General features: G+C 28.6%; 1 non-coding gene across 1 annotated transcript; it reads right to left on the bottom strand.

The window, feature by feature from the left end:
• Positions 1-11077: 11077 nt before the first annotated feature.
• On the bottom strand, positions 11078-11150 carry N0V89_012707. Its single transcript has one exon. It is a non-coding gene; the product is annotated as a tRNA-Val (tRNA).
• Positions 11151-24441: the final 13291 nt, after the last annotated feature.

The raw sequence follows: 24441 nt of genomic DNA, 5'->3' as shown, positions 1-24441 counted from the left end.
GGGATAAGATTACATAAACTTATCCTATTTGCATGAGCAGTTGTAATTACAGCTGTTTTATTATTATTATCTCTACCCGTGCTTGCCGGTAAACTAACTCTGCCGGCTTTAAACTTGGCTATTTTCTGGGAACCGTTATATATTAATATATCGCAATCAGCAGGTAATCTATTAGGTTTGAACTTTTTAGAGAACCTCAGAGGCCACACGCCAAAATATTTTGGTTGTAGTTTAGAATTTTTAATCCTTCCTTTCTGCACAAAATTTAGATCTATCCATATGGATAATAAGAGTCAAAATTTTAAATCTCTTTTTAGTTATTATTTCACCGGTCTTATGGAAGGTGATGGTACAATAATTACACCTAAAACCTTAAGATCTACTAAGGGTAATTTAACTTACCCTTCTATACAAATAGTTTTTCATTTAAAAGACTTACCTTTAGCTTTACTTGTTCAAAAAGAACTAGGTGTAGGTTCATTATCTAGAAAAAAAAAGGGTAAATGCTTATATATTAACTATAAATAGTTATAAAAATATATTGCTAATTATATCATTAATTAATGGAAAGATGAGAACACCTAAAATATACAGTCTTAATACATTAATAGATTTTTTAAATATAACTAAAGGAACTAGTATTGAAAAATACCCTATATGTATAGAGCCTTTATACTCCAATCCTTGGCTGTCAGGGTTTATAGAAGCAAACGCCTCTTTTCAGGTAAGAACTACTCTTTCAGGTAAATATCCTAAATTGGAATGTAAATTAGAGATATGTCAAAGACGAGAAGATCACAAAGGATATGATAATTTAGAGTTTTTAACTTTTATTGCTGAATTCTTAAATACAGAAGTAAAAAAAATAAGATCGGATAAACCAAAACCTGAGTATAGAGTTAGAACTACTAACCTTAAAGGTAATATTCATATTAAAAATTACCTTTTAAAATATCCTTTATTTGGAACTAAACATTTAGATTCCTTAGATTGAATTAAGGTAGTAGACTTATTTGATAAAGGTGAACATAAGACATATGAAGGGAAGGAAAAAATAGTAAAAAAATCAAATCAGGTATAAATAATTATAGAACAGTTTTTACCTGAGATCATTTACAAAATTTCTACAACGTAAAAATATAAGATATGGTCCGATCAAGCACGAGAGTGTTTGCGTACTTACATTAAGTTTTAAGAACTTTTTAAGCTAGGTGGCAACGCCTAGGCTATGGGATTTTATCCAGTAAGTCAACAATTTTGGGAATTACTATGGTATTAACAGATAGGAACTTTAATACTTCATTCTTTGAGGTAGCAGGTGGTGGTGACCCTATATTATACCAACATCTTTTCTAAAGAGTTTTTTAAAGAGGATTTGATATTATTAACCTTATTTATATTTGTTTTTGCAAATTTTATATTTGTTTTTGCAAATTGTATATTTGTTTTTGCAAATAGTATATTTGTTTTTGCAAATTTTAGGTTAAATTCTTAAGAGATTTAACTATTAATTATATCGTTCACTTTAAACATGTACCTTTTTTTCTACTTGGACATTTTTTTTCTACTTGGACATTTTTTGTCTACTTCGTCCTAAACTATACTTATAATTATTAATATATTTAATGTTAAATATATTTAAAACAATAAAAAACATTTTTAATGACTTATCGTTAAAAACTAATTTTGCTCCCGTGTTAAAATGAACATGGGAGAACCCTCCTAGACCTCACGCATTTACCAGTGTATCTTTACAAAGTGGACCTAAGAGAAGTTCTCGTACTGTATGAAGATCAGAAAATCATCGTTATTCGCGTCCATATATAGAATATGTGGATACAGATAGGCCTGTAGAAAGAGCAGGTAGATACATACACTGGCGTAAAGATATTAATACTATGTCCCTCGCGGAACGTCGCATGCATGTAGAACAGGACCTGAGTTTTTACCAGGATATGTTAAAAACACATCCCAATAGTATTTATTTTAGTAGACACGCGGATGCTGCTAGAAATGAACTAGATATACTAAGACTAGGTCCTGTTCAACTGCCTGTTCCTGTTCAAGAACCAGTTCCTGTTCAACGTGGAATACAACCTGCTCCTGTTCAAGAACCAGTTCCTGTTCCACGACGGACACAACCTGCTCGACACCCCTCAGGTTGAACACCTATTAACTGAGATCCTTATAAAAATATCTTTTTTATAATTACTAGTCCTTTAACAATACCCTCATTTGTTAGAGTAATGGTAATTAAATTGATACCATTATTCAGTGTAATTATTGGTTTAGTTTCTTGTTTAATTATTATTAATATACCTTTCATTCCAGATATTTATAACTGGTTAACTAGTATATTAGGTGAGTAGTATATTGCGTCAATTGTTGGGGTGTTATTTTTAGTTATAAATTTTTTAATTAGTCTACTACTTATGGTACGTAGAGTTCATAAGAGTATAGGTAAATATGATAATCTGTTTGAATATATTTCTGTTCATAGATCATCTATTGTAATGTATTTTTTTATCATATTATTAAGTGTAGGATTAGTATACGCTTGTGGTGATTTTGTTGTATTGGATTAATAAAAAAAAAAAAGAATTAAAAATACTAGGACAAAAAAAAAGAAAAAAAAAAATTAAAAATACCAGGAAAAAAAGTCAAGGTTTAACCTCCAAGGTTTTGAAACTATAAAGACAGATGTAAAAAAAAATAAGATCTAAAATAGTGAATATTTTTATAAAAATATACCTTTACTTAGTTAATATACATAAGTATTACTTGCAACTCTTAAGTTTAAAGGTTATATTCTTTTATATAAAACTTTAAATGTATTTTGGTAATACAAGGAAAAGTAATAAAAATATATTCGATGCTAGTGCAATAACGGTCAAGAAGTATCTCGCTTAAAGACCGTCGGCTATTTAAGCGGTCGCTACAGACTGGTTCACTGGTGGGTGTCTGAAAGGATGCTTCATGTACAGTCGGTTTCTTCTATCATATATGTATGATACACAAGTTAGGGAGTAAGGCTACCCTCTACCTGGGTTTAATAAGAGATTTTTTAAAAGATAAGAGATTTTTTAAAAGATAAGTTAAATTTGAAGAAATGGATTTTTTGGGCACCCTGAGGTTTACATTTTAATTATCCCTGGGTTTGGTATAATAAGTACTGTAATTTCATCTAATTCCAATAAAAGCGTTTTTGGATACCTAGGTATGGTTTATGCCATGTGTTCTATTGGAATTTTAGGATTTGTAGTTTGAAGCCATCACATGTACACTGTTGGTTTAGATGTGGATACAAGAGCGTATTTCACTGCTGCAACTTTAATTATTGCAGTACCTACTGGTATTAAAATATTCTCATGATTAGCCACTTGTTACGGTGGTTCTTTACATTTAGTACCATCCTTATTATTTGCATTAGGTTTTGTGTTTATGTTTACTATTGGGGGATTATCAGGTGTAGTTCTTGCGAATGCGTCTCTTGATATTGCTTTCCACGATACTTACTACGTTGTTGCTCATTTTCACTACGTTTTAAGTATGGGTGCTGTATTTGCCTTATATAGTGGATGATATTTCTGAATACCGAAAATATTAGGATTAGATTATAATTTATTATACTCTAAAGCTCATTTCTGAGTGTTATTTGCTGGGGTTAATTTAACTTTCTTCCCTCAACATTTCTTAGGTCTACAAGGAATGCCACGTCGGGTAAGCGATTACCCTGATGCTTTCACAGGTTGAAACTTTATTAGTAGTATTGGTTCAATTATATCTGTAGCTGCTACTGCACTATTCTTACACATAGTATACTTACAACTTGTAAAAGGTAAAGCTGTATTCGGCTACCCTTGAGCAGTACCTCAATTATTCAGTGATTATTTACGTATACTTAAAGATAAATGTGCTCCTGGTCTAGAATGAGCATTACATAACCCACCTAAACCTCACGCATTTACTAGCTTACCGTTACAAAGTGTAACTTCTGCTGGTGTTGCAGTAGGAGCAGTTGCAAGTTTATTAGGTAGTATTAGTTGTGATGCTCCTAGAGCTTGAGGGCTTTATTTCCAAGATAGTGCTAGTCCACAAATGGAAGCTCTTGTGGAATTACATGATAATATTATGTATTACTTAGTAGCTATTTTATTTGCGGTTGGTTGAATACAAGGAGCAATAATTAGAAACTTCCAAAGTTCTAGATCTCCTATTAGTAATAAATATCTTAACCACGGTACACTGATAGAATTAATTTGAACAATAACACCTGCATTAATATTAGTATTAATCGCTTTCCTTCTTTCAAACTACTATATTTAATGGACGAAGTTACAGATCCTTCGTTATCTGTGTTAGCAGAGGGACATCAATGATACTGAAGCTATGAATACCCAGACTTCTTAAATAGTGATGGAGATTTTGTAGAGTTTGATTCATACTTAGTACCAGAATCAGACTTAGAAGAAGGAAGCCTAAGAATGTTAGAAGTAGATAATAGAGTAATTCTTCCAGAAATTACACATACTAGATTCATTCTTACTGCTGCGGATGTTATTCATTCATTTGCTATTCCTGCATTAGGTGTAAAATGTGATGCATATCCTGGAAGACTAAATCAATTTTCCGTACTTATAAATAGATTAGGAGTATTTTATGGTCAATGTTCAGAAATTTGTGGTATATTACACAGTTCTATGCCTATTGTTGTAGAATCAGTACCTTTAGTAAAATTTCTTAGCTGATTACAAGAACAATAAATATTCTATGACAAATTTTTATAATTTTACATCAATGTTTTTTGATCCAATGTTAAGGTTTTATGGTTGAATCGCAGAGTTTTATAATTTAATGTTAGAGTTTAATGAAAATGTAATAAAGTTTTATGATGATTTAATACCTGTTATTGTTGAGTGAGGGACTCTTATTCCTCAGTTAATTTCATTGCTTAATAATAACAAAAGTCAAGATGGTTCTGATAATGATCTTCCTGATGATCCTGATGACCCGGATGGACCTGGGCCTGGGCCTGGACCTGATGGAGATGATTCTGAACCTGAAGATAATGATTCTAAAAATAAGAAATTAGATAAAGGTAAGGGTAAGGCGAAAGAGACTACTCCTGAGTTAACACCTGAAGAACTTGAAAAACTCTCTAGAGAGTTTGAAGAAAAAACTTTTCAAAATGATCTTGAAAAGGCTAGATTAGAGTCTTTGAGAGTGAATAAAATAGGTGAATCTTCAAAAGATGGTGCAACTTTACAGCAAAGGGAGGATGATCAAGCTAGATTAAATTCTTTACAGCAAAGGGAGGATGATCAAGCTAGATTGGATTCTTTACAAAGGGAGGATGATCAAGCTAGATTGGATTCTTTACAAAGGGAGGATGATCAAGCTAGATTGGATTCTTTAAAAAGGCATGAACAAGATGAATCTTCAAAAGAACGTGCGAGTTTAGAGCAAAGTAATTTAACTGAAACACAAGAAGAAGATAGTTCAGAATTGTCGCCTGAACGTTACCGTAGAATTTCTGGGATCCGTAGAGATATGGCAAAGGAATTCAATGATATTGCTATAAAGTTAAATAGTGATGAGATTATTCTGTCTCAAGAACAAAGGGCAAACTTACTAAGTAAATCTCTTTACCTTAGGAGTGAAGTTGCCCAATTTGATAACTACCTACAATATCTAAGAGAGGTGCTAAATATACAACCTGAAGATGAATATAACCCTCCAGATAGTAGTGAAGAGTCTTCAAGTGAAGATTCTTCGTCTGAAGAATCAAGACCTTCCAAACGTCCTAAAAGGTAATATTTAATATTCTTATTTTAGATTTCATGGTTATCTTGGTAAATTGAATCCATAATCCGTTTATTTAAACATAAAAAATATTTAACGTTAAAACTTGTTATATTTAGAAAAAGGTAGGTCTTAAACCTATTTTATGAGAAAAGATGTAAAAACCCTTCCTTTTCTCTCTAGTATAACAAATCCCAGTTTATGAGTTGACACCTGACTGGAAAATTGCATACCAGCCGCAACCTGGTTTGTAAGGGAGAAGCTTTTTTAAAGGTTAAACTTTATAAAGATTAAAGCCCAATAAAAAAAAAAAATATATAAAAAACTTGTACAAGAATCTTCCATCTTTAAGGTTTTTATATAAAATAAAAAACTCTTATTAGTTTAACGGTAGAACAATAATTTCCTAAATTATATATCTAAGTTCGATTCTTAGATAAGAGGATCTATACAAAAAAGCATATTATAAAGACATTACTTATTTTTTTTATACAATGAATTTATCACTAATTTTATTTACCATTGGTATTTTAGGCTTTGTTTTAAATAGAAAAAACATTATCTTAATGCTTATTTCAATAGAAATAATGTTATTAGCTATTACATTTTTAATTTTGGTTAGTTCACTTAGCTTTGACGATATATTAGGTCAAACTTATGCTATTTATATTATTGCCATTGCTGGAGCAGAATCTGCTATAGGTTTAGGTATTTTAGTAGCTTTTTATAGACTAAGAGGTAGTATTGCAATAGAATTTAAATAATGTATCTAGCTATAATTATCTTACCACTATTAGGATCAATAGCATCTGGTTTTTTTGGTAGAAAAATCGGAGTCTCAGGAGCTCAAGTCATTACATGTACAGGGGTTGTATTAACAACCCTATTAGCTGTAGTAGCTTTCTTTGAAGTTGGATATAATAATATACCTGTGTCCATTGAGGTATTTAGATGAATTGACTCTGAATCATTAAATGTGTGATGAGGATTTCATTTTGATTCCTTAACAGTTTCTATGCTTATACCTGTACTAATCGTCTCTTCTTTAGTACATATATATTCAATTGGTTATATGGCTAATGACCCTCATAACCAAAGGTTCTTTAGCTATTTAAGCTTATTCACTTTTATGATGGTTATATTAGTTACAGCTAATAACTATTTATTAATGTTCGTCGGTTGAGAGGGTGTAGGGGTTTGTTCATATCTTTTAGTTTGTTTTTGATTTACTAGAATAGCAGCAAACCAAAGTGCTCTTTCAGCCTTTTTAACTAATAGAGTGGGAGATTGCTTCTTGACTATAGGGATGTTTGGTATTATATGATCGTTTGGTAATTTAGATTATGCTACTGTATTTTCTCTGGCTCCTTACATGAATGAAAATATTGTAACTCTAGTAGGAATATGTCTATTAATAGGAGCCATGGCTAAAAGTTCACAAGTTGGACTTCATGTTTGACTTCCTATGGCGATGGAAGGTCCTACACCTGTGTCTGCATTAATACACGCTGCTACAATGGTTACAGCAGGGTGTATATTTATTAATGCGTTCATCTCCTTTAATAGAATATAGTTCAACAGTATTAATGTTATGTTTATGATTAGGTGCTATTACAACTGTATTTAGTTCTCTAATCGGTTTATTCCAACAAGATATTAAAAAAGTTATAGCTTATTCTACAATGAGTCAATTAGGAATGATGGTTATAGCTGTTGGTTTATCTTGTTACAACATAGCTTTATTTCATTTGGTTAATCATGCATTCTATAAAGCACTTTTATTCTTAGGAGCTGGGTCGGTTATTCATGCTGTAGCTGATAACCAAGATTTTAGAAGATATGGAGGGTTAAGATCTTTCTTACCACTTACATACTCAGTAATGCTTATAGCATCCTTAAGTTTAGTAGCATTCCCCTTTATGACTGGGTTTTATTCAAAAGATTTAATACTTGAATCTGCATATGGACAATACCATTTTTCTAGTACAGTTGTTTATATAATAGCCACAATAGGAGCAATGTTTACCACATTATACTCTGTAAAAGTATTATATTTAACATTCTTAACTAATCCTAATGGACCTTTAATCAATTATAAACAAGCACATGAAGGTGATATCTTTATGAGCTTACCGTTAATGATTTTAGCTGTATTCTCTATATTCTTTGGTTTTATAACAAAAGATATATTTATAGGATTAGGTTCAGGGTTCTTTTCAGACAATGCCTTGTTTATACACCCTTCTCATGAAATACTGTTAGACACGGAGTTTGGAGTACCAACAGTATTTAAATTATTACCTTTAATATTTACTATTACATTGAGTGTTATTTCTATTGTATTATCTGAATATTTATCTCTTATATTAATTTATTTTAAATTATCTAGAGTGGGTTACAACATATTTAGTTTCTTTAATCAACGTTTCTTAATAGAACTATTCTATAACAGATTCATTACAGGTCTTCTATTAAAACTAGGGGGGTCAAACAACTAAAGTACTAGATAAAGGATCCATAGAATATTTAGGACCATATGGACTAGAGAAACTACTATTAAACATGAGTAGTAATATAGGTAAACTAAATACTGGAGTAATAACATCTTATGCATTGTATATTTTAGTAGGGTTAATATTTTATATGTTATTCTACTCATACTTTGATAACATTGTTATTGTATTAGCACTTCTTATTTCTCTATCATTAATTTCATACAGAAATAAGGGTAATATTTTATCTAGTGATATTCTAAAGTCTTCTGTAGAATTCTCAATATTAGTAAATATTATTGAGTATATTTGAGAAGAAGTTATTGAATTTAAGGCCAATATTAGTAGTATTGGTAATGTTGTATGAATTTATTCACTGCATATTAATATCATTGATTGTACTGCACCAGAAACTTGAGAAAATCTATTTAGAGATTCTCACAAGATTTTTTTCCACAGTCTTTTGTTTATTAATATGAACTCTTTTTTTTATTCTTTGTTGGGTAAAAAAAAAACAAATAGTAAGTACTATTCTTAATTATCGTAATTTTCTATTAAAGTTTATAGAAAAAATTTTTTTTTATATCTGTATATTTAGTTTTTTTAATCTTTACGTTTTTAGCTACTTTATTAGGTAGCTTAATCTTTGGTTATTATTCACTTTTTTATTCTATAGATTTTTATCTCTTAACTGAAAATCTATATTTACTTTTCACGGGTCAAATAGATTTTATTTCATGAGTTTATAACTTTTTGACCTATACAAGTGAAGACTTTCATTTTTCGGGTTATGACATGAACAATAGTGGCGATGTTGATAAAGACATTCCTACATTTGCTATGACCAGTTCTCCGGACGACAAAGGTATATTTCAACATAACCAATTACGTAGTAGGTACAGTAATGCCCAGGAAGAATTTACGCAGGCTCTACAGAACTATGATCATGCTCATGACCGGGTTTACGATGATCCGAACTTACCAGCTAGGATAGATAAAATAAACAAGTTGAATTTTTGAGCCTCAGAGCTTAATAGGTTGAGACCTCATTCTTATAATCTACCGGAGGTAACAACTAAAGATATTGATTATTATTTCGCGCAGAAAGAAGTACTAAAAGCTTCCGAGTCAGCAAGAGCAGCATTTGAATCCGCTCGGGTAGCCGAAAGGTATGCTTCCTTTACTTCTACTGCAAACGTACCTTTAAGTCAAGCTCGAATGTTTGCTAATAACGCACAACAGGCATATCATTCAGCCCATACTCAAACCGAAGGAATAACAAATAGCATGGGTCTCCAATCAGTACAAATGCGGTTGTATGTTAACCATTTGGCTGATAGGGCATCACAAGACGCAATACAAGCTTCCAATGCTGCGAGGCAGGCAGCCATAGCAGCAAGATCAGTAGGTTTTGTTGATCCTATAAGGGACCTGCGGTAGCAGCAAGATCAGTAGGTTTAGTTGATCAAGGGGGAACTGTAATAGTTTTTTATAAGCTAGTACAGTGACTTGATAACACACACCTCTGATTGTATAATTGGTAATATTCCTGTATTATAGGTTTAGTAGCTTTATTGTATAGTTTAATTTTTGTGTTAGACAATTTTTATATTATACAAAAAAAAAAGGGTATAGATGGTATAGACTTTTATAAGTTTATAGAGGTTCGATTCCTTAATACCTCGTAAAAAAGATATTTATACAAACTTTCTAAGGGATTTAATATTAGGGTAATAAAAGATTATTATTTCCCTTGCAATTTCAAGCATTTTAGCTCGTTATTGTTTTTGCTTTTAGTTTGCTTTTGCTTTTTAATTAAAAAACGAACTTTAACACTTATCCTTATAACACATAAGTAAGTGATTATTAAACCCTCTTAATTAATCAAATGAATTTTATTATTTTAATTAGTCTTTTAATAATACTCTACACCTAATATATTGTATACCTGATAGATTGGACACCTATTAGATTCCCCATTATTTAGTATCTAGATTTTCCACAGTTAGTAGTTTAAACTTACCAGTACTTAATATTTATATTTACCATTCTTTAAAATTTAGACTTGCCATTATCTAAAATTTAGGGTTACCATTCTTTAGAACTTACACATATTATGTTTAACACCTATATTTATAAATTATGTCTATCACAAATAATACTTATTACCTATTTACTTTTTATTAAAATATTTTTACATTATAGCTAATTACATTAGCTATATATAAAAAAAAGCTATAGATAGTATCATTAAGAGGTTTGTGATAGAACCTTAGAGTTGTAGTATTCTAATAGCATAGTGTTTTAATATAAATATTACAAAAGATTAAGTACACCCTAATAGTTACATATAATATACTTGAAATAACTACCTATTTACGTGAAAGTTTTTAAAGATATACCTTAAATCAAATTTAAATGGTAAACCTTACATACCAGCTTGAAAAAACAAAAGTATGCTATCTCTTTATACTTTATGAATAAATACGGCTATCTAATAAACTTATTTAAAAAGGAACATTCCCACACACAAATCTACTACATAAAAAAAAATATTTTGTTAAAGTAAAATTTTAAATACCACTTTATTTTGCCCATATAAATTGTATATGCTATTTTTAATCTATATACTAAATAGATTAAAAACATTTTCTTTAAAACAATGATTTATTAAAAATACTATTCTGTGCAAGTACTAAAGGTAATGATATATCAATGGTTAATACTTAAGCATTAGAACGATTTAGCTTAATACTCATATTTGTAGCTATAATAATAACAAATAATAAATAAGTGATTCGAACACTTAACCTGCCGCGTGTAAAACGGATGCTCTACCAGTTGAGCTAATTTATTTTTTTTTACCAATTGAGCTAATTTACTATTACAAAGTACTTTGAGTTATTGACAAGTTTTTCTGTTAAAGTTATAACTATACAATTTAATATGGCAAATAAAAATATCATAAAAATGATTCTTAAATATATATAGTTATTACGCTATAATATAATTACGATATAATATATTTACTATACTTTTTATATAAGATATTTATGCAAGACTATATCGTGGATATTCCTCCTATAAGATTAGAGGTTATTTATTTATTTTTCTATTTAATTCTGTTAAAATTACAGAATTATCAATCTGTTTTTTAACGATAGAATTATCTGCATCAGCTATAATAGCTGTGTTTTTCTTAACTTTGTTAATAGCAGTAAAGAAGTGAATTTTATCTTCATGTGATAAAACATTATTATCTTTAATATAGTTCTTCATTACCTTACATTGTAAATTGGTGTTTTCCCTCACCTTGTTAACATGTTTAACTTTATCCTTTCAAAACTTTTCAGGGTTTGATTCTAGTAAATCTTTATCAGGTGCGTGCAGATCATTACGCATTATTTCAAATAAACTGTCTACAACAGGCTTTACATCATTAAATTCCCTAAATTCCCTTAATGAACGAAAATTAGCTATTAAATTAAGATAATTTGGTATATGTTGTTGTTGAGCTTCAGAACTTAACCCTTGTAAAAGATCTATTTGGACCTTAATTTCTTTTTTTATAATTTTTAATCTTTCTTGATTAATGGTATTAATATTTCCTTTTAGCTCATTCAGTAAATTATCTAGTTTACTAAAATCCAGCGGGGGGAAGAGATACCTCTTCCACTTTGTTCTGGGAGAATGTAGTATCTAGATTAGTTTTAGGTGCGCTAGATCCCAAACCATCATTATTGTTGTCCGACTTAAAATTTATATCTAATTCATTGGTATTAAATACAACAGGGTGCTCATCTACAATCATAGCGAATTGTTTATTATCAAATATATTGAATATCATTTCAATAGTAATTTTACTTGCTATAGATAAAAATGAACTAATACCAGTTGCAGATGAAAATAGCACAGGATGTAATAGTAAAGGTGTATTTACACCATACTTAATAGCAAAATACCTTACAACATTTCCTATTACTATAGATGATACCACTATACAAAGGGTCTTCTTAGTAAATAATTTGCTAAGAAGATATGTAATGTAACGCCTGGAAAATAAAATAAGTGACTCCTTTTATTCTCAAATAAAAGGACTTCATACCTAAGAAAAAACCAGGCCCACTTTCTAGTAGAGCGACTGGTGAGGGTTCCCCCAGAAAAATTTTTGAACCAGGTGCCTCTTTACTATGATATGTTAATGTTTGTTTGCTATCTATAGTTAATGCATTTTTACCTAATTCAAATATAAATCCCAAGGTTAGTAACACGAAAAAAATCATCATTACTAAAGCCATAAATATCATTATTATACCCACTTACACTATATGGATAAACTAATAATATTTCTAAGTCAAATAAAAGGAATAAGAGACCAAATATGAAAAAGGATACACTAAATTGTGTTCTATTTTGTCCTAAAAAAGAATGAAACCCACATTCGAACACACTATCTTTTTCTTGATAAGGATTGTGGGGTGCTAATAGTAAATTTACGAATAATAAAATAAAAGATAATATAGGTATAAATATAATAAAAAAGGTTGTTGATGTCATTTAAATATTAAAAAATATTAAAAAATTAGAGCTAATATATTAGACATATTTAATAAACTTTCAGGGATAAATATAAATAATGTTATTATTAATGTTATAATGGATACAGTTAAACTCAAGGAACTTGATAAGACTATGTTATGCATTTTAATATTTACTTTTTTAATGGTAATATCTTTTTCAGTGATTAAACTCTCTGCTTTAAAATCAGTTAGTTCATTGTTTAATTCGTAATCAGGTTTATAAAAGAATATCTGTTTTATAATTGCTAGATAATATACCGCACTAATAACACTAGTTAATATAGCAACAAGTGACATGAAAATGTATCCATTGTCAATAGCTGCACTTAAAATCATCTGTTTACCAAAAAAACCAATTAATGGTGGTATTCCTGCAAAAGAAAATAAAGTTATAGCTAAACTTAGGGATAATACAGGGTTTATGTAATAATAACCTTTTAATTGATCAATAAGTTGAATTGGAGAGTTATCAATATCCTTTAGGTTATCAATATCCTGATTATCATTATTATCATTTTCCTTTTTATCTTCTGTAGCCTTAACTTTATACACGTAACAGTATAAAGAATAACCTATCGCTATTATTAATACAAAAGCATTTAAGTTAGAAATAGAATATTGTATTAAATAAAACATAAATGCTTGTGTTGATTCTACTGTGTGTATACTTAAACCTAATAATATAAATCCGACGTGAGATATAGTACTAAAGGCATATAATCTTTTTATTCTCTTTTGTGTTAATCCTACAATAGTTCCTATGATTAAAGATAAGAGAGAGCTGATTAATAAACTCATAGTTCAACTAAAATCAGAGTCAAAAAAAGGATTTGCTTGTGTAGTGTACCAATTCCAATAAGAAAATAAAAATAGAAATTTTGGCAATAATAGCAACAAAAGTTGTAACAACAGTTGGTATTGCATCATAAACATCAGGACTTCAAAAATGGAATGGAGCAGCTGAAACTTTAAATAAAAATCCTACAGCCATAAATAGTAAACTGATATCTATATAGTAGGATTCGTATCAATATAGTAAGCTAGATAAGTTTTCCAGTCCTACTACACTTAGATTTGAATATTCATTTCAACTTATTTTATGTATACTAGTAATAATATATAGACTGTCTAAGTTCGTAGTACCTGTATTTGCATACAGTAAACCTGTACTTAAAAGTATAAAACAGGACGATAAACCACCCAGTAAAAAGTACATAAGACCCCCTGATGTTGCGGGTTCTGAATCTCTATAGATAGTAGATAGAAGGTACAACCCATAACTTTGTAATTCTATCGCTAAAAAGATAGATACTAAATCACTAGTAGATACTAAAAAAATACCCCCAGTAACAATAAATAAAATGATTAAAGAATACTCTATAATCTTGTATTGTTCTCCCATTTTGTTTAATATAACAGTTTGATAATAAATAAGTTTAGTAAATAGTATTTTATCCATAGAACTATATTCTCTAAGTCAAACTTTTCTAGGGTAAAAAGATGTTAATAATAATACTGCCGCACTAATTAACATTATAAATATTTGAAATATAGAAGTAATGGATGTAGCATGAAATAATCCGCCGAAAATTCCTATACCTTTATTTAAAAATAAAAAGTTTAAGTTATCATATGAAATTAGAGAAGCGATAACTAAGATAGTTATTGTCGCTCTTGAGTACAGAATTGATTTATCTCGTCTTAATGTAATAGAATTAGATAATATTAATATAATTAGTGATAGAATTAACATTTTTTTTTGGTTTAATTTTTTTTTATTATTTTTAGTTTAAACTAAAAAATTTATAGTTAAATATAATTATTTTTCTTTACATTACTTTAAAATATAGTATATTTGGAAACTTAAATATTTAAGTTTAAGATCCTCAATAATATATCGATACAAATAAAAATAATCATACAACATCAACAAAATGTCAATAAAGTATACCAGCTTCTAATCCTAGATGATGGTTATTTGTTAAATGATATGCTAATAGACGTCACAGACCTACAGCTAAAAATGCTGTACCTATCATTACATGTAATCCATGGACTTTTTACAGTAAAAGAATTAGAATTCCTTCACTCCCATTTTTATAAAATGGTCTAGACTATGTCATCAACTAAATAAAATATTTAATTGTAGGGTTTTAAGGTAAGATCCTTTGTTTATAACAAACAAACTTACTAGTCGTTGAACCTTTATAAATATGACTCCCTCCCCATAATCTTTTCTTCTAGAAGGGAATATCTTTATACTTGGCTGCATATTGTATTATATATTTAATAGTTTTATGCAATTTACCCTATTTTCTATTCTATTTACTCTAAAAGAAATTGTTTATTCTTTGTCTTATATTTATTTTAATTTTCTTTGTTAATTTAATTTTGTAAATTTAGAATCGTTATATATTTATCTATGCTTTAAACCTATTTGTATTATTAATAGCAAGAGATTTATACTTTTAAATGGAATAAATTTTAAGTTTCTTTCTTTTTTTTTATTAAATCAAATAAATAGAATAGGGGCTCCATAATTAACCCTGTTCCAAAGTAAAAACATGATCCAAAAGCTCCGTCTGAAATAGTAAATGATGATACTGAGTATTCCACACCCTGTAAACCTGTAAATATTACTGCTAATATTATAGTATATAGTAAACCATATAAAGCTTTACCTCTCTTTCCATTAATTAAAAAATGATGTCCATATGTAACAGTAAACCCTGAAGAAAGTAAAATTACTGTATTTACTAATGGTAATTCGAAAGGATCTATAGCTTCTATACCTAAAGGAGGTCACATAGCACCTAATTCAACTGCAGGTGAAAGAGCACTATGGAAAAATGTTCAAAATATAGCTAAGAAAAATAAAGCTTCACTTACTATAAATAAACCTACCCCTAGGTTTAATCCTCTCTGTACAGCAAGAGTGTGGTTACCTATATAAGTACCCTCTGCTATAATATCTCTAAATCAGAATGACATAGATAATACTAAAGATGTAATACTTAAAAGTAAATTATATTCTGCATAAGCAAATCCATGGAAGGATAAAACTGCTGATGTAGTAAGACTTAATAAACTAATCGATGTATAAAGAGGTCATGGTGAAGGAGATACTAAATGAAAAGGATGAGCTTGAAAATTACTCCTGTTTAAGTTTAACATTATATATATATATAATTTCATAATCCACTATTCTTATTTATAAAAACTAAAAAAACTTTTTTATCTCTAAGATTTTTTAGATGTCTCATACATCAAAATTAACCAAAAATTTTGATGTGTGTGTGTAAGACATTTTTAAATGCCTACTATATATTATTATAAAATATTATATTTATTAATATAAAAAGATATTATCTCTTGTAATACTCCTGTATTATAAGAGATATGAAGGAGTTGAACCTTATATTTATGATCTGGAACCAAAATGCATAGTCTTATGCAACATACCCCCCCCCCTTTTTTTATATTTTTATATTTTAATACTCAAGCTATGTTTATAAATAATTCATTTTATTTTGGTTTTAAGGGGCTTTAGACAAAAAAAGGTTTTAATCTCCAAAAGCTCTTCTCCCCATTACATTATAAACATTATTTATAATGCAATTTTCCAGTCAGGTGTCAACTCATAAACTGGGATTTGTTATACTAGAGAGAAAAAGAAGGGTTTTACATCTTTTCTCATAAAATAGGCTTTAAAACCTACCCCTTTTTCTATAAAAATATAACAAGTTTATTAACCTAATCTTTTTATTAAATTTTAACATAACATTTGCATTTCGTTTTTCTTATTAAGAAAAACACAGTACCCGTTAACAGATAGAGTTACTGTAGAGTAGACCGTTTAACTCATAAATACTAATGTTTGTATAATTCATTCAATCTCCTAAATTCCTGTATTTGATCAGATAATTGAGAAACATGCTCAGGATTTTCTGCTTTAACTTTAGATAGTTGTAGTCCCTTCTGTAGTAAAGTGTTTATTTCTTGACCTCTTGTTGTTATAAGACGATCAATTATACCTAACCTCGTACTAATTTTGTTAGCTTCAACATCTGACATACTGTTAGGAACATCTATACTCATACTACCTGCTGTATCAGTAATTACATTAACCCCTGTTTTAACAACTGTAGTATCAAACTGACCAATAAAATTAGATAGCTGTGGTAACAATTTACCTACTTCTGATACTATATCTAATAAACCCGTATCAGAATGTAAGGCTACAGTTGCAAAGGAATGAGGCTTAGGTAAATTAGAATTGAAGTAATAAAATTTAAATGGATTCATATTTAATATACTAAATCCTGAAAAGATAGAAGATTTATTTATCTTACTGATGGCAAAACCGGGTTAGATTTGTTATTAAGATCAATAAAAGTATTTTCAACTAGAGTAACACCATACATTACTATAGAAAAATATAGGAAATAAATAACAGTAGATATTTGACCAAACTCTATGAATGGTGATTCAACGTGTTTAGCCCCTAATTGCATAAAATTAAGAAATTAGCTACAAAGATAAAGAAAGCTATTTTACTTAAAGGTCTAAACTGCATTCCTCTAGATCTACTTACATCTGTTATAGGTAATAACAGTAAGATAAGAATAGCAGAAAACATAGCAATAACTCCTAATAATTTATTAGGTATAGATCTTAATATAGCATAGAAAGGTAAAAGATATCACTCTGGCACAATAGCAGCTGGTGTTTGCATAGGATTTGCCATTACATAGTTTTCTGAATCTCCTAGCACATTAGGCATAAAGAACACAAATAAAGATAATACGAATATAAATAAGAATACTGTAATAAGATCTTTAAATAAGTAGTATGGTGCCATAGATATTCTGTCATAATTACCTGATAAACCTAAAGGATTACCTGATCCAGCTGTGTCATGTAATACTATTAAATGCATAAGTGCTAAAGCGGCTAATACGAAAGGTAGTACAAAGTGTAGTGAAAAGAATCTATTTAAAGTAGCATTGTTTACAGAAAACCCTCCTCAAATAAATTCTACAATATCTTGTCCTACTCAAGGGATGGCACTCATAAGATTAGTAATAACTGTTGCACCTCACAGGCTCATTTGACCGTATGGTAATACATACAAATATACTTAATATAAATTAAAAGACATTTATAAAAAGCTAGAATAACTTTGAATTCGTATATTCTATTAGTCATATTATATAACTAATTATTCCGACTGTGCATTAAGCATCATTTCAGATACCCATTAGTGACCCAGCCTGTAGCGATCATATAAATAACCGACGATCTCTAACTCTTAGTTCTATATTTTATTAAGGTTAGCCTTTATCTAAATAAAACAAAACTAACAATTCTTTGATCGTATTCACTAACATTGCCAAAGAAATATAAACATTTCTTCAATAACCCTGTCGGGCTATTCTACTTTACTTTTTATTTTTTCTTATAAATTGCATAAAAAATTTTACTCGTAGGACTATAATTTCAAAACAAATCTACAACAATTTTTAAACATATTTAATAATTCAACGTCTTCTTAATATTTTTTTTTGTGTTTGCAAAGCCCGAGTTATGGTTTTTGAAGAACAACCTAAAGATTTAGATGCCTCTGTTATACTAGGAAATTCACCATACACTGTATAGTCCATGTTATAAACAAGTATAGCTTTAGAATTTTTTTTTATGTTTTGAATACTCTTATCTGAATAAATAGGTTTTATTCTATTTAAAGCAGATTGTTTCATTGCTTCAATAGTACTAGGAGAAAGGCTTTTACCTTTATTTAAACTACCTATAGCTAATCTACGCTCTTCACTATAATTAGCTTTCATATTTAATCTAGTAGTTTCATTATGTTTATAACCAAAACTTGAACCCGCCTCAGTCAATATGTTATAATTTGGTAATAAAGATTTTAAGTAAAAGTCTTCCAAATCCAACAATTTTTTATTGTTTTCTTTATCAACTATATCAGGGAACAATTCTAAGACTATAAATGCAAAAGAAGATATACCATGTTTCTTTACTGCATTCTTAACTACTTTACTACCATTAAAATTAAATAAATGGTTAGAAAATCTAGCATAGAATTTACTAGTTGAAGCCGATCCTATATAATAATCAAAAGTAACTTTATTTAATATTAAATAAATACCACTAAGACCACGAGTATCATTCAAAACTCTAGATTTAACAGTTTTATCTAATAGATCTTCATATATAAAAATAGGATTAAGATTTTTTTCAGACATGAATTTAGTTAACTCCTCACTAACTAATCTCCGCGGGGATGCCACAGAAAAATGTCTTCTACCTATTGTATTTGATTTATTTACATTTGTAGAAATACCAGGTCTATAATAAGAGTTGAATTTGTTTACATTGTTGTTTTTGTTGTTATGTTTGAATTGAAACCATTTTGGGCTATTTGACAAACCCAGGAATGCTGTAGCCATCATTAAAATAAATATAACAGTACCAATAGTTCATACTAGAGTTCTTGGTGCTCTGTATGACCCATAGTACATACCTCTTCCTATGTGTAAATAAACTATGAAGAAAAATGCTGAAGCTGTATTACTATGTAAATAACGAATTAATCATCCATTATTTACATCTCTCATAATATGCTCAACACTGTTAAATGCTTCTGCTACACTAGGGTTGTAATGCATTGCTAAAGTTACACCTGTTATAATCTGTATAATTAAACAAACTGCCAATAAAGAACCAAAGTTTCATAAGTAACTTAAATTTATAGGTTGTGGTGCATCAATTACGTAAGAATTAGCTAATCTTAATATGGGGTGACTTTTTAATAATCTCATTTTTCATTTATTGTTTAATGCTTTTTTTTATATAGTATAAAATTATGATTTACACTAATATGCTTATCTGATCTATATAAATATTATTAATAATTTTAAATATTTAAATTAAGTGTAAATCATAAAGGTGTATTGTTTTAATTTTTTATAAATTAATGTTTTTATTTTATGTAATTTTTAATGTATAAGATACCTGAAAATATCTTACACACTATATATTAATATAAGATATATCTTACTTTTTAAAAGAATATTTAATATTGATTTAGATATATTAAATAATAATGTATTAGTATTTTTTATACAAGAGTCAAGGGAGTTGCACCCTTAAGAACAGTTATCCAACCATAATTATTCCTCTACTAGTACTCTTTTTTTTTCTTTCAAAGTTAATACTATACAACCTACCATCGCTAAATATAGTATAATATCTGTTTTAAATATAGATTGTTACTATACATTTAAAATACAGTAAACTTATAAAAAAAAGCATAGTAATTTACTTTAACAAACTTTAATTAATGTAATTCTAATGCATCTTTTATATAAGAACATGATAAAACCACAAATACTTGTGATTGTATAAAGGCAATACCCAATTCAAGACCAGAAAATGCAATTATAAATGCTAATGGTAACAGCCCTAATAGGAAGAAAATGAACCCAGAACTCATAATATTATATGTGAATCCACTTAAAATGTTTAATAACATATGACCTGATAGTCGCTCACAAATTTATCCTTTCTTTAAAGGTTTATATAAACTTTGTCTCTTTATTTAAAAGTGTATATATTTTATCCTTTCTTAAAGGTGTTTTAAAATAAACTTTCGTACAAAAAAATATAAGGATAGGCTAATGTGATATCTTTAATCTTGATTTACTTAATTTCTTCCAAGAACCGGATTTCCCGGCGACTAGAGTACACCTTACCATTATTTTAATATAATGGAAGAACCGTCTACTCGTTGCTCTTTTACAGAAAATAAAAATAAAATGACTTTTTGTATTCTGATTTAGATCCGCGATCACCCATTACTATTACTAGTATCTCTAATGATCTTACTATACCCTTCGTGATTAGCGAGGCCAGATAAGAAGTTTCCGTCTTATCCTTAGTTATTAGAGCTTTAGGGCTTCCCCGGAGTTTGGTTCTTTTACACAATAAGTCTGAGGCACTAATCTCGTCTCGTCTTTTTATGTTTGCTGCTAATCTAAGACCTAAAGAAACATTTCTAGCTAAATATGAAATGAACTCTATTAACACTAAAAGAGGTAGTAATCCTAAAGGACATCCTGCTGGAACAAATAAAGAAAAGAATTTTAACCCATGTTCTTTGAACCCTAGTACAGTAGCACCTAATACTACTGTGAAACTAAGTGAAAATGTTAAGATAAAATGAGATGTTGATGCAAAACTATATGGTATCATTCCAATAAGATTGTTAATTAAAATGAAAATAAATAATGCATACATAAATGGGAAATAAACTTGCCCATTTTTATTATTAATTTGGTTTATTACTATACTATGTATAGTAGCATATAATGTTTCTTGACTTAAAGATCACTTGTTAGGAGTAATTACTGAATGGTTTGTAGCTAAAATACTAAAGTAAAACGCTAAAAAGGCAGCTATAGTCATATATAGACCTATGTTTGTAATTGATAAATTAATATTCGCTAATAAAGGTGTATCTACACTAAATAGATTTCTTATTTCAAATTGATCAAGGGGACTTATAATATAGTTAAACATGTTTAAAGTTATTTATTTTTACTACAAGTATAAAATATAGTTTAGTTATTCTAAAAGAAAAATAGAATGGTAAATTACTTATGGTTTAGCTATTGTAAATGGTAAAATAATTTATTATTGTTGCATAAGATTACTTAAAAAAATATTATCTCATACATACTATACATTTGTATACTTTTTTTTTAGTTTAAGGTATCTACGCTAGATTGCAAATATGATATAAAGACAATTTACCATTAGAAAAATAAATGAGTATTTATAATATAAAAGATGGTTTGTAGATTATTTATCGTAAATTACATTAAGATATGTCTAAATTTTCAAGTATAGAATATCTCTATATTCTATTAAAAGATATTATATATAATTAACAATTAACTCTACCTTCTGCAGGGTTTATTTAAAAATACCATATGAGGTTTTTTCACTTGAACAGGGAAACCTTAAAGAATTAGCGAAAGGGAAAGAGACATCGGTATGCTATACTATTAAAAAATAAAATATTTTTTTTTACTCTTATTTAGCTAAAGTTAGATTTAGGTTAAATTTACATGTTTATAGATTAAAAACATAGGGGGTGAAGGAATCGAACCTTTATAAACATAGAAAAATTTATACCATATACCCCCCTTTTTTTCATTAAATAATTAATGTAAAACCAGAAAAATTTAATAAAATTAAATGGGTACACTAGTTAACTGGTGTACCACAAACACAACAACACTTACCAGGTATCACTCATACTGTTTGACCTCTTTCTAAACAGGCAGGACATCTTCTCCCAGGTACAGGGTCAGATGGTTCTCCAAAGGAATCAATACCAGAAGAGTTTCCAGTCTCGGGTCAATCTTTAACATCAAAGAGATTTTCTCAAGTTTCTGGTCCAGTACAATCAATGATATTAAGATCAAGTGAATAAATTAATTAGTAACCGAGTAATGAATAGCGTCTAATATAACTGCAGGGTATATACCAAAAATAACGGTAGGCACTACTAAAGTTAATAAAACCATAAACTCTCTTTTATTTAAATCTGGTATATTAATTGTAAACATTCTTGAATATGCCCCTCCAAAGCTTATTTTTTGGTACATATACATAGTATATGCTGCTGAAAAGACTATAGAAGAACTAGCAAATACACCAAACAATGAGGATCTTTCAAATACTCCGTAAAGTGATAAAAACTCTCCTATGAAATTTAAAGATAAGGGAGCACCACAATTAGCAAGACATAATATAAAGAAGAATATTGCAAATAACGGCATTATTTGAGCCATTCCCCTATAAAAAGCTATTAATCTTGTATGTGATCTGTCATATAATATACCACCTGCACATATAAATAGCCCAGGTGAAACCAATCCATGTGCTAGTCCTAAATTAATACCTCCTTCTATCCCTTGTAAACTATTACTAAATACCCCTAAAAGATAAACTGCTGCATGAGAAACTGAACTATAAGCTATCAGTTCTTTAACGTCAATTGTTCTTAAAGTACTAAGACTAGCATAGATTATCGTAATAACACCTATTAAATAAATTATATAAGTATACTCCATATAAGCCTTAGGTAATACCGGTAATATTAATCTAAAGATACCATATAAACTTAGTTTAAGAACAATAGCAGCTAGAATAATACTTCCTCCTAAAGGTGATTCAACGTGAGCTTTCAATAGTCAAGTATTTAAAAAAATTGTGGGTGTTTTAACTGCAAAAGCTATAAATATACCATAAAACAGGAAAAGTTGTGTTAAATAAACGAAATTCCCTTTGAAAAGAGTATCAAAATCTGTAGTACTCATAATAGATGACATAGCCAATATAGATAGTAATAAAAATAGAGAACCTAACAATGTATATAAAAATAAATAAAAACTCGCTTTTACTCTATTATCTGACCCAAAAATACCAATTAATATGAATAAAGGTGGTAATATACTTTCAAAGAATATATAGAAAAGTAAAATATCTAATACCAAGAAAACTGCTAATAATAAAGTTTCTAACAATAGTATTATTATTACATAAGACTCTACATCTTTTGAAATAGATGTTCAATTAGATAATAAAGATATAGGGATAATTATTGTAGTTAGTAATACAAAATAGATAGATAAACCGTCTACACCTAAATAAAAATCAAAATAACTTATTTCATGGTATTCTTGTACAAACTGAAATTGATTTGTACTAAAGTCAAATAAAATGAAAATAATTAAAGAAATGAATAAATTAACTATAGAGGTAGTTAGAGCTATTAATTTAACATTTTTAATGAAACTCCATTCTCTTTATTCACTAATATTGCAACTACACCAAAAATCGGAATTAAAAGTAAAGATAATAATAACATTTATAATAAAAAAATAGGATAAGTACCTCTCTATGGAGTATTGTATAGCCTATTATTGCATATATAATCTAACATATAAATACTCCATAAGTATAAACATATAATCTATATGTTAATATTTAATTCACACCATAAATATATTAAGGTAAAAAGCGTAATTCTATTCTTTATTTCTTTTAGTGTTGTTATCTAAAATTCAATTTAGATATATAATTTAGGTACTTTTTGTTCTACCGTTAAACTAATAAGAGTTTTTTATTTTATATAAAAACCTTAAAGATGGAAGATTCTTGTACAAGTTTTTATATCTTTTTTTTTTTTTTATTGGGCTTTAATCTTTATAAAGTTTAACCTTTAAAAAGCTTCTCCCTTACAAACCAGGTTGCGGCTGGTATGCAATTTTCAATTAGATGTCAACTCATAAACTGGGGTTTGTTATACTAGAGAGAAAAGGAAGGATTTTTACATCTTTTCTCATAAAATAGGTTTAAGACCTACCTTTTTCTAAATATAACAAGTTTTAACGTAGTATACATTATAAAAGATAGTATAACCTATAACACAGGAATATTACAAGGTATAATATCAAAACTATATAAGATACAAG

Source organism: Didymosphaeria variabile (genome assembly GCF_027946475.1).
Source record: "Didymosphaeria variabile strain IMI 356815 chromosome Unknown scaffold_11, whole genome shotgun sequence".
NCBI classification, from domain to species: Eukaryota; Fungi; Ascomycota; class Dothideomycetes; order Pleosporales; family Didymosphaeriaceae; genus Didymosphaeria; species Didymosphaeria variabile.
Note: the sequence above shows the minus strand (reverse complement) of the source record. Positions and strands in the feature narration are given on the sequence as shown.